The sequence below is a fragment of the Halictus rubicundus genome, chromosome 1 (assembly GCF_050948215.1).
Source record: "Halictus rubicundus isolate RS-2024b chromosome 1, iyHalRubi1_principal, whole genome shotgun sequence".
NCBI lineage: Eukaryota > Metazoa > Arthropoda > Insecta > Hymenoptera > Halictidae > Halictus > Halictus rubicundus.
In genome coordinates this window covers 15,664,749-15,677,469 of record NC_135149.1, presented here as the reverse complement: position 1 = coordinate 15,677,469, position 12,721 = coordinate 15,664,749, and the positions used below count along the sequence as shown (strand labels likewise).

General features: G+C 56.8%; 1 protein-coding gene across 4 annotated transcripts in view; it reads left to right on the top strand.

The window, feature by feature from the left end:
- The window catches only part of Tio (zinc finger domain-containing protein tiptop), a 73,857-nt gene that overhangs the window by 46,852 nt on the left and 14,284 nt on the right, over window positions 1–12,721 (top strand). The window lies entirely within an intron of this gene.

Sequence of the window (12,721 nt, the reverse complement as noted above, 5' to 3'; positions counted from 1 at the left end):
GCACCGCTGCGCTCGCATGCTCGTTCTCTCTTATTTTTCCATTGTACTTCGTGTATCCGTATCGTAACTCCGTTCGGTGTGATCGAATTTCGCTAGACAGATTCGCGAAAGATCACGGATCTTAACCGGCAATCTTAATTCGACGAACCCGGGAAATGTAAAACGATCGGAAAAGCACGAATCCGCGTGCGTGCGTGCGTGCGTCGGACAAACGGTTGTCGAAGGACGCGCGACTACCCCTGCCTCCGATAGCCCCTACCTAGCCTTTGCTCGCGAGAGAGCTGGTCTCGACGAGCAATCCGCGAGTGACGTGACACGCGAAATTCTGTATTCACGATCCGGCAGCCCTGGAATATCGGCGGACGTCTAAACGAACCGTTGTACCTTCTGCTTTGATTTCAAAGAGCGGATCCCTAACAGCGGAGGAATATTCATTTAAATATCTGTCGATACTCGAGTCCGACGCGAGGATTGCAGCGATGTCAGTGGCGGACTTATGTGCCCTCCGCGCGTTCTCCGTTCCCCTTCTCGATCTCGCTTCCCCTTTCCCCGTTTCATTACCCTTCTCTCCTGCGGGAGTGCGCGTACTACCTGTCTACCTGAGCGCGTTATAGAGCGCGGTATCTATACTCGGACAGTGGCCGACGTCCGATCTCTGTCGCGGATACGTTCGATCCCCGCTCTTTGTTCCCGACAACCTCGCTCTCTTCGGTTTCTTCGATTGTTTTACCCCTTGCACGCTGTGTCGCAACTTTGCTTCTCGTCTCGTCTCGTCTCGTCTCGTCTCGTCTTTCTCATCATCTCTCGTTCCGCCGCTGTACACGGTTCAACCGAAATGGACCGTGGGGAAGTGCGTAAATATTGTAATCGAGCTAGGAAACCGGAGGGATGGATCTTGAGAGAGGAGCAGCAGGCGATGAAACCAGGTAATGGAGAGAGAAGAGAGGGAGGGAGGGCGGACGGAGAGGGGACCGAAGGGAGGACGGAAGATGCAAGTTTGCTGCCCGAGGGTAACATTTCGCGTGTACTCCCCCTTCGCGTTCCCGCGCGTAGTCCTACTAGCAGCATTTTAATCCAGCGAACCGACGTCGCTCCGCCGCACCGCCCCGAATAATCAGGCTGAAATTCGTTGTGAGCGCAACCAGGCAAATTGTCGCGAAACGCAACAAAAGAACGAGATATTAGCCGACTGCGGGGCTGCGACTGCTGGCCGGACTGTGTATACCGTATGCAAACTAAAGGGAGGGAGAGCGAGAGCGATACAAACAAGAGAAACCACGTCCGACAACGCAGAGAGAGAGAGAGAGAGAGAGAGAGAGAGAGAGAGAGAGAGAGAGAGAGAGAGAGAGAGGCCCGTCGCAGGGCGACTTGACGTCGCCGACCGCGGTTGACTTCGTCCTTCCGGGCTTCCTGACGGATCGCGATCCTGATCGCGATTGTGATCGTCCGGATACAGAATTCGACCGTAGCGGCGAAAAGAGGAATCCCGCCGCGCCTAGGAACAAGACGTCCTTGCGCTCTTTCGCGACGATCTATTCGATTATCGCGATCGAGATACCGCGTTCAGATATCGATTAATTATCGGGTTTTCCAGTCGACGCGTTTGCATACGCCACCGCCGAGACATTGATCGATCGAAAATTTATGTCTGCTCGTTCGCCGCTCGTGTTTTTCCTTCGGATATATGTTCGAAGCGGCTCGCGGACGCGAGGACTCGTCGACGCGCGACTCGAATCAAAATTTCACGGGCACGCGAAAAGAGTCGAGGCGCCGATGACTGGTCGCGAGAAAGTTGGACCGCGTGCGGCACGAGATTCGACGCGAGGTCGTTAAAAAGAGAATAGCATAGAGCGGCGCGGTGCGGAGCGAACCAGAGTAAAACGCGGATGGGATGAGATGGGATGGGATGGGATGAGATGGGACGTGATGGGATGGGTTGGTTTGCTTGCGGTAGGTTGGTGTGCGTGTCGGTTGGCTCGAAGAAGCGAGAAACAGTGCGGGCGCGAGTGCGAGCGCGAGTGCAAGGAGAGCGGAATGAATCGCTGCCACTCAAGGAGCAGTCGACGGACGTGCCGGACGGGCTGACAAGGCCGCGCTCATTCCTCTCTCGTAGCTCGTAGCTCGTAGCTCGTAGCTCGTAGCTCGCCGATGCTGCGCCATCCAAGCATGCTTCCAACCAACCGCGTCGATATAACTGTCCACTACCGATAACTACGACGAGTTACGGTTGCTAAGCGCGCCATCGTTGTCGCGATCGCGATGAGAGAAGAGAGCTTCCTTGTCTCCGTGACACTCGCGACTTTCCGTCTTTCTCGCGTTCGCTTCTTTGTCCCCTCCCGCGCCTTCGCCTCCCTCTCGTCCTTTCTCGCTCGCGAGCAGAACGGGCTCTCTCTCGCTTCCTCGCTCTCTTTCCCTCTCTTTCTATCACTTGCTCGGTCGGATTAGTCGTGCTCGCTCGCGCGGTGTACGTTTGGTCGTCCATCCATCTACGTGTCTCCCGTACGTAACGCGTATCCCACACTCTCGGACTCGGCTTAATTATAATACGGAGATATTTATTACCACGCGTATCGTCTATTTCCGTCGAGCGGCCGTAGGAGGACCGGCTAACCACGACGAGCGATATCGCGGACGCGAACCAAACTGGCTCCGTTTGTCGACCAGAAGGGATCGACGGAAGACGAACGCGTTGCGACGCGACACGACGCGACGGAAGAGGAGCTACGGACGATCGTTGGGGCAACGGATGAAAAATGCGCGGCGAAACTGTGCCGTGTGCTCGACGCGGGATACCCGTGAAACGAGGAGTCGTCGGCGGGACCGGCCGTGATTCCTGATTCGTGAATCGTGATCCACGGTGCGCCGTGGCTGCGAGTCGCGTGTTCTTTCGTTTCGGATTAATGCGAGGACCTGTGATAAGACGGCGTCGAATAATACGGTCCTCCTCCACCTGCCAGCGGGCGGCAGGAGCCCTCTTGCTTTTTAATTCTCCACGGCCGACGGCCGATCTCGCTAGATGCTATCGTCGTCGTGGATAGCGATTCCAGGCGAGCCTTTCAAACCGCTCCACAATAGACTTTCCGAGCATCGCGTCAAAAGCGTCCAGCTGCTTTCTGCTCCTGCTCCCGCTGCCGCTCTCCTTCTCGATTCTCGCGTCTACGTCTTCGAATCGAGTCTACCGGCGCTTCATCCTTTCCGTCTCGACTTGAAAAAAAGAAAAAGATAGAGGATAGCGGTGATCGCGATTGTCGCGGTCGCGAGAGAATACTTTTAACGATTCGTTCCGCTGACTCGCAAACAAACAAACAAAACGAACCGAAAGAACCGCGCGTAAAAGACGATCGTTTCCCCCCCGGAAAGCTCGACGCGTTCCCATCGACGTCAATTATTCCGATTACACCCAGCCTGGTTATGCTTGTCGGAATCAATCGGTGCGACGCGGTAGGAATAAGAAGAAGCCATCGAAGAGACCTCGCTTTCGCTTCTCTCGTACGCGTCGCGTCGCGTCGCAATTAATATCCTCGTCGCGACGACCTCGATCCGTCTCGATGCACCTGGCTTTCGTCTTGTCTCGCGCACTCGGACGATGACTCGGGACGACGGGACTGGAATTAATATTCGGAACCGACACCGTTCGACCCGCTCGGATTTCTCGTTCGTGTCTCTCGATTCGGAGGACCGCGCGCGTCGCGTCCCCTCGTCTCAACCCGTCCCGTCCCGTCCCATCCCATCCGTTCCCATCTTCGTTTCCTCGAGAGTCGACGACGACGACTCTGTTCGACCGGGTAAGCGCGCGAACGATTCGTTTCGCGTCTACCGTCTATGTATCGTCCTTGTCGAGGTTAACGCGCTATTCACGATCCGCGCGATCCACGATTTCGGAGAGCGGTTCGCTCGTATCGATCGTTCAACGGGGGAACGATCGACGCGTATCGGCTGTCGCGATCTCGTCGAAGCTGTCCGAGACGGAGACGAGAAAGCGGCGAGAGAAGGGTGGAGCTGCGAGCGAAAAAGGAGATCGAGTGGACGCGAAGTGGACGGTACGTCCGACCTGTCTCGTCCCGTCTCGTCCCGTCTCGTCCCGTTCCGTCCCATCCCAACTCATCCCGTCTCGTACCGTTCCGTCCGTCACGTCGCTGCCGTCAGATTATCGTTCTGACAGTTTGAGAGTTATTCCGGCCGCGTGCCTGCCTCCTCACGACGTTTCGGACTTTTGCTTCTTCGCCGGAGATATGGGAGCTCTCGTCGTCGCTCTCTTTCCTCCGGCGCTCCTCGTGTTCCTCTTCGAACGAACGGCTCCGTAACGCGCGTCTTCCTACCGGCTTCTTCGATCCAACGGCCGAGGAACGCGTCCCATATCGTCGCGTCTCGTCCCACGAATCGAGGCGAGAGAAAAGAGATCGACGAGGCAACGGAGAAAGCTGAACAGAAGCAAACGGGGTGGGGGTGGGGTTGTGGGTGGGGAGAGCGAGAGAGAGACGCGGAGAAAGAGAATAACGCGAACGAAACCGAGAAGAGAGAACCGACCGCGTACCTGTGTATTTGAAGTCCGGTCGACTCGTTTGACCGGTGTCGATCAAATTTCCGAGGACGAGATTATTCAAGGCCGACGACGATCGAGACAAAGCTCCTTTCGGGGCCGTCTACCCCTTCTCATCGACGACTCTTACTTCTCTTCTTCTTCGTTCGTCCGCATAGTTCGCTCACGCCCTCCTCCTTTCTCCGTCTCTCTCAATTTTCTCTTCCCTTTCGTCTTTCACACGTCTTCGCATCATCTCCGCATCTTCGCCCGTGTACCTCGGCTCGACTTTGAGGCGGGCTAGTCTGAATCTCGGCAGCGGTCTTCGCGAAAATTTGTCGAACGCACGCTCGGAATCGATCGATCGGGAGTGTCTACTCTAGATTTCGAACAACTCGCATCGTTTTGGTCGCGCGCGACGCGTCGTCGCATCGCGTGGTATGATCGCGTCGAGTCGCGCGATTCGCGAGTATCCGGGCAACTGGTACGCGTACGCTCCCTCGCAAATGGCCGTGCGACCTCGACCACGCGCGTCATTCGATTAATAATTCAATCCCATCGTCGCTCTCGATTGGATTATCGTTCGAACGAAAAAAACTGAGAGGGGGAAACGAAAATAAAAACCGTTGGAAAATGGAAGGGCGCGCGGGCGCTGGTTTGCCACGTTCGTCAAATTATTTGGGCTTCGTACGAGCATCGTATAACGACGATCGGCTGACGATTCTCCTCTCGGTTTTGCGATTCTTTCGGCGAAACGAAACGAAACGAAACGAAACGGCGAACGATGCGTGATCACGCGATCGCGTAATCGCGGAAACCGCGTTTTCCGACTGCTAATTATCGGGCGTTAATCGATGCAGCGTCGCGCTCGTTACGCGTCTATCATTAGGGAACGCAAAAGTGTACGCGAACGGAGAACATCGGCGGCGCGTATTAAAATGCAAACATTCGACTCCGATTCGGACGGTTTAATGCCTCGTTCGATTCGAGCGCGCCGGCCAGGTAATTAAATCGAATGAAATTACGAACGATTAATGCTCTGGACGCGTTCGTGGGTCACGAATCAGCGCGAAATCACCGAGTTCCCGACAAAAACTATATTCCAAAAACAGTTATTTCATTGCCCGCGACCTGCCGCCGCGCCGCTTCCTCCCCTTTCGCGTCGCGGTGCCGTGCCGATTCGCTCGCACCCTGTTTTCCGTATTTCTATATCTCTCTCTCTCTCTCTCTCTCTCATTTTCTCTCTCCTTCCCTCTATTCTTTTCCGAAACGTTCGCTCGCTCGCAGTATTCGCCGCTCGGTTTTTCCAACGTTTCGACGCGTCGAAAAAAGAAGGGAACGACGACCAGAAGAGGTAGAGACGAAATAGATGTTACATTTTTCCGCGTCGTATTACGTTCTACATACATATACATACACGCGAAGTGGAACGAGTTTCGTCCCCACCACGGACGGAGAGCATTATGGCGAAATACTGGGGACGCATTCGCGCGCACCTAGACGTTTTTGGACGTTAGCGGGGGCCGTGTTGCGTGTACGAACGCGGCGATGGTCGCGTGTGCGCCCAGAGTTAATGCTCCCGCTCCAGGGACCGCCGCGACATTTCCCTGATGAAGTTGAGCCGCGACGAGTAATAAGGGTAGCGAGAGACGAACTAACCAACGGTGGACGGTAGACGGTAGACTGTACATAGTCGGTAAACGGTAAATGGTAGAACGATGCCGAATTAAGGGAAGAAACCGGTACCGGTCAGACTCGAATCGCCCAATGCGACGCAATCTTCTCGCCGCGTTTTTCGACGGTTCTCGGCTAGCCGTACCGGCCGCATCCCCCACCAATTCGGGCGAGAACGTTTTTACGCGGGTAGCTTGCGCGATTCGCTTTCGCTGTTCGACCAACAAAGATACGATAATGGTAACGCGAACCGGTGCCGGTACGGCTACAGGAACGAGAACGACAACGACAACGACAACGACACAACGGCAACGACAACAACGAGAACGGGAACGGGAACGCGACGTTGAGGTCTGTCGTAGTTGCGCGCGCCCCGATATCGAACGTACGCTAGCTAAACTCAAGGTGGTCCACTACATCCCTGGGTGAAGTTGACGCGCGGGGTGGACCTGTCGAGGAGAAGGGTCGAGGCTGGAAGCGGACGTGACACGGCCGTCTTGTGACCCGTACCGTTCCAGCGAGGCGAGGCGAGGTGAGGCGAGACGAGGCGAGACGAGGCGAGTCGACGCGAGGCGACGCGACGCGACGCGCCGCTCTTTCCCCGTCCAACCCTCTCTCGGTTGCTGGCTCTCGGCTCTCGGCTCTCGGCTCTCGGCTCCCGGTCCTCGACCCACGTCCCCGACCCCTTCCAGTCCACATGCCACCGTACCGACCGACCGCCGCTAGTCCAGCTCTATTGTTGTTATTATTAAAGGGGGTCGCCGGGGGTGGCTGCCGCTCGGGTGAGAGGGACGATGACGGAAAGGAAGGCGGCGTCTGCAGGTGACAGATGAAACAGCTATCCTCTCCCTTGCTCCCTCTTTAGATCCCTCTTGTTTTCTCTCTTGCACTTCCCCGTCCTCTGCCCCCCTCCTTCACCACCCAATCTCTCTCTTGCTCTCTCTCTTTCTCGGGTTTCTCGCTCCCTCTACCTTTTCGTTTCTCCTCTTCTTTTGCACAGTCGAGCTCGCCCTTACGGAAAATGAGATAGACAGCGCGACCAGAAGGGGCGGGGGAGAGGGAGGGAGGGAGGGAGAAAGGGGATCGAAGCTTTCGCTGTTTCGTTATCGCGAACCAGCTTTCGCGCTTCGCGTACCACACCCCGTACTCTTTCGATAGGTCGTCGTCGCCGTCAAAGATCGCGAGGAGCGTACGATCGATCGTGCGAATCGAATTGGTCGCGTCGTGGAATCTCGACGCGTCTCCGTTGGACTCGAAGAAGGGATGGGGGTGGGAAGGAGGGCGGCTAGCCTGAACGACGGACATCCGAAACCTATTAAAGCGGAAGCATATTCGCGGCGCGGCGCGGCGCGGTGCGGCGGTCGGCAAACAAGAGGCGACGAGAAGGAAAGAGGAGAGAAAGAAGAAGGGCCGACCGTCGGTTGGTCGAGGTTAGTTCCATCACGGTCCAGAGTGCCGACAGAATGGACACGCGTGGAATGCGCGTTTCGCGTTCTTCCTGGTCGCGTCGACGAAGAAAGCGGCTCCTACCTACATACGTTTACTGCGAATTCTCTGGTTCTACCGCGGACTCCCGCACACCGCCACTCCCGGTTCGTTCCGAAATAACTCGACGTCACGGATCGTCACCCCCTTTAATCGCAGCCGGCACCCAACACGGATAGGATGCTCCGGCATCCCGGTGGCGTTTCCCGACCCGCCGAGATTCGAGGATCCACCGGAGATCCACCAGAGACGAAACCAATAAAACGCTCCGGGACGATATTCGGATGTCTCGGGAAGCGTTAGACGGAGATGGAGACGACACGGGACTCGAACCGTGCCGGTCCGGGCCGGACCAAATCGAGCCGACTCGTTTGCTCTTCTTCCACCCTTTGCGTTCGCGGCGAGTTTTCGCTTTTCCACTCCAAGACAAAATCCTCCCGTTGGAATGCCCTTCCCTTCCCTTATCCTTCCCTCTCTCGCTGAATACGCAATGAAACGGACGGGTGTGGTTTCGTTGGTCCGTTTCATTGCCCCGCGGTTTCGCATTGTATTCTTCGATCTTTGCCGTTGGTTCCGCGAATCGACCTCCTCGCCTATTTTCCGTGCGCGAGTACTTTCGTGTCTCTCGACGCGGATCGCCCGTGTCCGTCAACTGGAATCCGTCCAAAGGGCGAACGACGATGGACGCCCAGGCGTCGTCGCCGCCGCCGCCGCTCACGGCATTGATCTGTCGGACGGCTGTCTTGATATCGACGGTGGACGCTCGGGGTGGGAGGCTCCGGAAAGCCGGGCTAAGCGGCTAAGCGGCTATGCGGCTACGCGACCGGTAGACGTTCGCCTCGCCGCGCGCTTATTCCGCGGCATTCGTACTCGCGAATTTCCCCGACTTTTGCGATACTTTCTGCTCTGTTCTTGACCAGATCTTCCCGGTCCGCGAACCGAACGAAACCTTTCGGAACATGACACGACCGATGGACCAGCCCTTAATCACAGCTCTCTCGGCTTTACGACCTCGGACCAAATTCTGCGAACTAGCCGCGAGATCGTTATTCCGGTAAGCCAGACAAATCGTCGGTGGATCGCTCGTTTCGTGCGGCCGTCTATGCACGGCTCCACGGTCGGTGTATATCGTTGAATCGAGTTCCGAATTTCGCTCAATCATCCACCAATTACGAATAACCCTAATTTTCTCAGTCTTCCAAAGGATGGTACGCGCGGTGCGCGCTGCTTAGACCGCTATAACCGCTCGAAACTCTCTTTCTCGAGCGATCGCGAGCGGAACGGGTGCAAAAACACCGAGGACCTCGTTGCCTCGATTACACGCGAGGAAACGATGGTGTACGCGAGCAACACGTAACCCGGTCGAGCCTGTCTCGTCGGACGCGCGTTGCCAAGGCGTTGTCCTCCCGTACCTTTTGCGACGTTATCGAAAACAAGCGGTGGCGCGGCGGAGGAGCGGACGAGGTAGCTGGAATACGGCATTCGGTGGCTCGGAAGATCGGAGAAGAGAAGAGAAGAGAAGAGAAGAGAAGAGAAGAGAAGAGAAGAGGGTGGCGGCCGCAGAGGGCGGGAGAAAGAGGCGAAGATGTTCCGTACAGTGCCCGGACCGATACGTACGCGAGTAACAGGACGAGAAGGAGGATTCGAGGGTTTAGGTTAGGTTGGTCGCCTGACCCGGTTGACAATCGATTGACGGCTGTCGCCAAGACCCTCGTACCACCCTTTCCACCTTGCAGCGTAGCGGAACTCCCCGATCGAGTCGATTCCATCACCCTCATTCTCGCGCGATACCCGCTCCTTCCTTCGGTTCGAACACGTTTCCCTAATTATCTCCTGCCAGAGAAACGAAAACGGTTCGACGTGCTCGCTCGCTCGCTCGCTCCGTCGATCGATCGAACGCCAAAGATTCTGTCGCTCGTCGCGGGTTGCGCGTCGTGCGAGCTCCGACGTTTCCTACAAAAAATTCCCGAATTCGCGCGAGCAAACTCGTTACGGGCAAAACTCGTTCTCGTCGCGATCAACGTCCCCTCGAATTCGATCGCGATTCCAAAATTTAATTAGGATCGCGCCGGTGGTCCCGCCCGATAAACCGCAATTCCTTCTTCTCCTCGCTCGGTGATCCATTTCGAACCGTAAAACTCGCGATGGGATGGCGATCGTTGGACGAGAACGGAAACCAAAGAGCGAAGACGGGATTATTGGCAGGGACCGGTTGCGGGTGCGGGTCCGTCGGTTGCGTCAGGGCGGAGAGGACGCTGAGAGAAGAAAGAGCGACCGTAGGAGTGCGTCGAGCACAGGAAAATTCACCCCGAAAGGATATCCCTCTGGTGCGACGAACAGAACCGACTATACGCGCGCATATTCGCGTACGCGGCCACGTCCACGTCTACGTCCACGTCCACGTCCACGTCCACGGTGTGTACGCCGAGAAAGCTTCGCGAAGGTAACAAGCGGCTGGGTATATATATATATATGTACCGGGCGGTGTTGGATATTATTTGCCGGGGACAGTGACAAACGCCCGTCAACGTCATTTCCACTCGCAACGTCGGCTTCCTCCGACAGCACGAACACCGCGACGCGATATCTCCCTCTCCGCGAGACAAGTTCGTCTCTTCCTCCTCGTCCGCCTCGTCCTCCGCCTTCGCCTCCGCCTCCGCCTCCGCTGGCACCTCGGCCTCTCCACCTCCGTTCCCGTTCCTTCTTGCTCGTTCCTCTCGCGGGAGGCGAGCTAGAAACGTGACGAGCGTATCTAGTTCTGGACCGACTCGTCGTCTCTAGCTGCCATCGAGAGCCGCCGTCTGCAGGATGCGACTGCTCCCGCTCGCGCTCTCACAACCTACAACCTCCACGCGAACACGCGTTCTCCCCCTGACCTCCGCTTCGGTTCCCTTTGGTTACTTCGGGTTTTCTAGCTCGCGTCGATCGACCCTTCGCGACACGGCAAGAAAAGTCCGCTCCGCGTATTCGCGTACCAGCGCAGAGGCAAGACGCGACCGGAGAAATCGGTCGACCGGTGAGAAAGAGTGGGGTTCGTTGGACAGGAGGGTGTACGGTGTACGGTAACCGAGGCACAGGAAGGGGGTACGACGGCCGTGGCGGCCGAGAGGAGAGGAGAAGAGTCGGGGAGGGGGCGTAGGTAGTCATTATGTGGAGGGAGGTGACGTCACTGACGGTGACGGATGGCTACGCGTCAGGCAAGTATAAACCCCATGGTACCCAATAAATTATTGCAACTATAAATTACTTCTGTGCTCACGATATAATGCCTCGGCTACCGCCGCTGCTCCGGTGGTGTGCGTGGACGCATACAGGCACGCGTGTGCGTGCTGTCGCGTCGGTGTCGAAGGTGGGGCGTGCAAACAAAGGTGGTGCGATCCCGTACTAACTAGCCTCGACACGGGCGCAACCCACCCCATCGACTCTTCTTTCCGTCCCTCCGATTATCTTTCTTCGTTTCGTCGAACCCTCTCGACGAGTAGCTCTGACTCGAGGTAATTCTGTCCAATTCGTAATAAACGCGGTTTGCGAGTCCTCGCGTTGGTTCGCTTGGGTTCGGCGGTATCGCAGTGTATCTGTCTCTCGTCTCGATGAATTTTCAGGAGGGAGGCGGTAGTGCTAAGAAACGGGGGGTGGGGGCAGATATTATGGGCGAGCGAGCGAGTTATACGTTTTGCCGCATCTGCGTCGCATAAATCTGCCTCGAACCTCGGTACCGACCCCCTTGCGACCGCGCTCGAACAATTTCTCTACTTCGATACCGATATTCGCTCGAACCAATCAGATTCGGTCCGACTCGATGCGATTCGATCCATCCGTCGACCGGCTACGTTGCATTGATCGACGCAATCTGACCGGTGCCAAGAAAATCAAGTGCTGGTGTCGCTGCGGGTCAGACGTTTAGTCGCACGACCGTCGACGGTCCATCGTGAACCCATCTACGCGGGAACAGAGAAACGGAAAACGGCGCGTTGCGGTGCGGTGCGGTGGGGTGAGGTGCGGCGAGACGAGGCAGCGGAGAGGCAACGGTAAGGAGATCGAAAGCTGTGCGCACCTGTCCTTCCGTACATCAGCCGTCCGTCATCCGGAGGACGGATCGTTGCCGGTTGGTGCGGCGTCTTCTTCCGAGGAACGTCGGCGTCGCGTCGCGTCTAGTCGCTCGTTTGGCTGTTTCGTTCGTTCGCTCTCGTTCGCTCGTTGAACGTACTCTCTCGGCCTTTCCTCGCGCCACCGCATCGCACACTTATTTACGTTGACACAATATTTATTAGGACGGATCGGTGAGGCGGTCGTTCTCTCGTTCGCTCGTTCGCTCGTTCGTACGACTCTCGAGGCGGCAGCCTATTTCGGGAGCCGCTCCTCGCGGCAAAGTCCGGCCAGTCGGTCGTCTCGCGGGATATCCTCTGCACGTCTTCGGGATTAAGATACGGACCGGTCACGCTTTATTTTTTGACGGCTGTCACGAGGCGCGGGCTCGAAGGCTCCGAAGTCGCGCGTCAGGAACAGGGGTCTTTGTCCCTCTGTTACCGTTCCATTGGTAGATCGGTGTGGATCGGTGGCGAGAAAACGTCCGAATCGATCGACGCTCCGTTTGTCACGCGACCACGACCACGACCGCGACCACGACCACGTACACGACCACTTCGCGCGCCCACGACAGACAGAGGCTGTGCAAACGAAACGATAACCGGACGGATCGACACCAGCTGCTCCGTGTTTGTTGCCGGTTCTATAAATAGAGCCGGTCGGTCGGTCGGTCGGTCTTTCTCGCGAAGCCGCGGCATCCGTCTCGCGATCCTTTCGCTCTCTTCGTTTACCCCTCGAAGCCCGGTATCCTTTTTCCTCTCCGTCGTTTCCACAGTCTACTTTTTAACTCTGTCGTTCGTTCGTCGTTCGTCGTTCGTCGTTCGTCGTTCGTCGCCCGTTGCTCGGCGCTCTCAGTCGACTCGGGAGACGTTGCTTCGCTGACAATTATTGTTGTCACGGACTCTGCGCCGACAGTCGGTAACAGAAGCGACGCTTCGAAAGGCGGCGCGACGCGAC